Source organism: Elephantulus edwardii, unplaced genomic scaffold (assembly GCF_000299155.1).
Source record: "Elephantulus edwardii isolate Elephantulus edwardi_28Jun2011 unplaced genomic scaffold, EleEdw1.0 scaffold00083, whole genome shotgun sequence".
Classification (NCBI taxonomy): domain Eukaryota; kingdom Metazoa; phylum Chordata; class Mammalia; order Macroscelidea; family Macroscelididae; genus Elephantulus; species Elephantulus edwardii.
Genome location: NW_006399833.1, coordinates 10,957,988 through 10,962,256, shown reverse-complemented (window position 1 = coordinate 10,962,256; position 4,269 = coordinate 10,957,988).

The window sequence follows — 4,269 nt, the reverse complement described above, 5'->3', positions numbered from 1 at the left end:
AAAAATTTTAAAAATTCAAAATGGGGGTGGGGTGGGGAAAAAGGCCCTACTCACTAGGGCAGGGTATGGAACATTGCCTTTGTGGGTTGTTTACCAAATGACCTTGATATCCCCTAAGACTGTGATGTCAGTATATTTGATTATGGTTAGAAATTTATGAAACTTTGCCCCCTGATGGGTCTACTATTATTTATGGGGATATATTGGCAGCACGTACAACCATGCATATAGAAATATCTGTCAAACATATGTTAGATCATGGATGTAGTCTCCTTCACATACCAAATTTTGTTTTTTATTTAAAAAAAAAAGACCAAATTTATTGTTTCGATAGAGATTGGTGAACACTCCCTTGCTTCACCTCCTTAGAAACCTTTCAAATCTGAAACAAAATTCATTCTTGTGGCTCAATTTTTAGTCAAACAACAGGCGACCGAGGGAGGCACTCCTTAGAATAACAAGGTCAAAATAAAAGCATTTCTTAAGGATATTAAGATAAAGCCTTAATGACAGGATAGGATAGGATAAAGGAATTAATCAGTATCAGAATTATAGGGAGGGATTGAGAAGAGTATGATTACATAATGGGTATTGTCATTAATGATATATTTGGAAAATGTGTTTGCAAAATTGACTTAAAATACAATATATTTTGTAATCTTTCACTCAAATTTCAATAAAGAATTAAACCAAGTATTTGGGTTGTTTGCTTTCTTAGTGTTGACTTTTAAAATTTTTTCTATAAAATGGGTTTGTTGGATACATAGCTGGCACTCCATTGGGTTTTTGAGGCTGCAAACTGCAGAAGGGATTTTGCCCCTCTTTCCCCCAGGGAACCACTGGTGGGTTTTAACAGCCAGAAAGCTACAGCTTTTGAGTATAGCACAACTACCTATATGTACTACATCACTTGTTGACTGCTTTCGAGTTGAGCATGACTCTTAATGACCCTATGAACAAAAGGCCTGAAGCCCCTCTACAACTATCGACATTTACCGAAGTTCAGAGAGTTTCCAAAGGTATGTTATTTAGGAAGGGATGCCACTCTTGCTTCCAAACCTGTCATAGAATGTTGTTGGTTGAGTTGCCTGCGATGCATAGCGATCCTATGTACAGCAGCTCTGAACCCTTCCCAGTCCTGAGTCAGTCTCACTTACTCTGACACACCATCCCCCACTGTCCTAATCACTGCATCAATCCATCTAATCTGGGACCTTCCTCTTCTGCACTGTCCCTCCACCCTTCCGAGTGTGATGTTCTTCTCCAAGGACCAATCTCTCTAGACCACGTGCCCAAAGTAAGTGAGGCGGAGCTTCTAAATCCTAGCGTCCAAGGACAGACTTGTTTTCACCCTCTACAAGACAGACCAATTTGCTTTGTTGGTAGTTTTCATTGTATGTTCAGGACTCTTCTCCAGCACCACAACTCAAAGGCATCTATATCATTGATCAGAGTTTAATATTGGTGTGTGGCTCTTTTTTGAAGCTAAGTGTTCTAAATTCAAATGCCCATATCTTAAGTGCAATAGTTGCTGAATCTTGACAAATTAATGGTCTGTGTAATGTACAGATTTTGAAAAAAAAATGTATAACCAAGAAAGCTAAAAGTGATAGAAATTAAGCTAGTGATAGAATGACAGAATTTTGCACAAGCAATGACTTACTAACTGCATATACAATTTATAAGAAACATAAACACAGGCTATCCATATGGATTTCACCTGATAGTATGCATAGGCATCAGATCTATTACATCTGTGGAAAAAAAATCGCTGGTGAAGCTCAAGATCAGCTGTGAAAACTAGGCCAGGTGCTGATTGTGAACAGACCCTCAACTACTCATATGTAAGTTCAAACTGAAGCTAAGGAAAATGAAATCAAATCCACAGGAATCTAAATTTGACCGTTAGTCTATCCCACCTGAATTTCAAAACCATCTCAGGAAAAGGTTTGAATACTAATATGTGAAGACCAGATAAGTTGTGGGAGAGTATCAAGAATATCATCCAGCAAGAATGCAAAGGGTCATTACAAAGAATAAAGATGAAGAAAACACCATGATGGATGTCAGATGAGACTCTGAATATTGCAGTAGAGTGCCAAGAAGCAAAGGGAAGAAATCAAGATACTAAGGAGCTTAATAGAAGATTTCAAAGGGCAGTGCGGGAAAAGTATTACAATAAAATGTGAAAAGAACAGGAGTCAGAAAATCAAAGGGGCCGAACTCGCTCAGTCTTTCTTAAGTTGAAGAAACTGAAGAACAAATTCAAGCCTTGATCAGGAAGCATTAAAAGAATATATACAGAGTCATTGTACCAAAAGGAATTAGCGGACACAGAAGATTTTCATGAAACAACGTATGAGCAAGAGCTTGTGGTGATGAGGGAAGAAGTTCAAGCTACTCTGAAAGAATTAGAAAAAAAACAAGGCCCCACGAATTGATGGCATACTAATTGAAATATTTCAGCAAACAGATGCTGCTCTAGATGTGCTCACCAAGTTGTGCCAAGAAATCTAGAGGACAACCACTTGGCCAACTGACTGGAAGAGATCTATATTTGTTCCCAATACAAAGGTGACCCGACAGCAGAAATTGTCAAGCAATATCATTGATATCACATGCAAGCAAGATTCAGCTGAAGATTATCCAAAAAACGACTGGAACAGCAAATCAATACAGAACTGCCTGAAGTGCAGTCTGGGTTTAGAAGAGATGTGATAATAGGGATATTATAGTTAATGTTAGATGGATCTTGGCTGAAAACAAGGAATATCAGAGGAAGGTCTATCTGTGTTTCCTTGACAATGCAAAGGCATTTGACTGTGGATCACAACAAACTGTGACTGACTGAGAAGAATGGGGATCCCAGAACACTTGATTGTGCTTATGCAAAATATATGCTTGGTCCAGGAGGCAGTTATCAGAACAGAGAAAGAAAACACTGCATGGTTCAGAAGTGGGAAGGGACCAGGGATGTGTCCTATCTCCGTACCTTTTCAATATGCAGAACAGATTATTCAGGAAGCTGGGCTCTATGAGGAGAAATGTGGCATCAGGATTAGAGGAAGATTCATCAACAATCTGCATTATGCAGATAACGCAACCCTGATTGCTGAAACTGAGGAGGACCTGAAGCGCTTGCTGCGGAGGGTCAAGGACTGCAGCCTTCATTAGGGATTGAAGCTCAGTATCAAGAAAACAGATTCTCCCCACTGGGCTGATTGACAGCATTGTGAGGGATGGTGAAGAGACTGAAATTGTAAACAGCTTTAGTTTGCTTTGTTCCACAATCAACACTCTTGGCATTAGCAGCCAGGAAAATAAAAGACAAAATGCATTGGGAAAGTCTGCTGTCAGAGACCTCTCCAAAGTTCTGAAGAGCAACGATGTCAGTCTGGAGACTAAGGTGTGACTAATCCAGGCCATTGTCTTTGTGATTACTTACTATATATCAGAAAGCTGGACAATGACTAAGGATGACAGAAGGAGAATTGATGCCTTTGAGCTATGGTCCTGGAGAAGAGTATTTAATATACCATGGACTATTAAGAGAACAAAGAAGTTTGTCCTAGTGTGGGTAAGACCAGGCTGCTCCTTGGAAGCAGGGATTCTGAAGTTCTGTCTGACATACTTTGGACATAGTGCAAGGAGGGACCAGTCCTTGGAGAGGAATATCATGCGTGAAAGGGTGGAGGAAGAGCACAAGAGAGGAAGACCCTCAATGTGATGGTTTGATTCAGTGACTGGGGTAATGGGAGTATGTGTGTCAGAGACAATAAGATTGGCACAGGACAGATCAGGGTTTAGGGCTGTTGTATATGGGGTCACTATGAGTTGCAGGTGACTCAATGACACAGAACAAGAACAACAACAAATCTAAAAAACATAGTTATCATCCCATAGTTCCCTCCTATGTTTCTCAATCAGTCCTCAAAGCATCTCCAAAGGAAACTACTGTTTATATTTTTTCACCAAACAAGTTTAGTTTTTCTATAGTAGTAGAAACATAATACTAATTAGGAGCCACAAATGTATCTTAAAGCTTTTTACTAATTGTTGTTGTTTTTATGTTCTATCGAGTCGCTTGCAACTCATAGTGATCCTATGTACAAGATCCCTAAACGCCATTCTATCCTGTGCCAAGATCGCTGTCTCAAACACACTCATTCCCACCACTCCACTCACAGAATCAATCCATCTCATCAAGGGTCTTCCTCTCCCGCGCCGTCCCTCCACTCTCCCAAACATGATGTCCCTCTCCAAGGACCA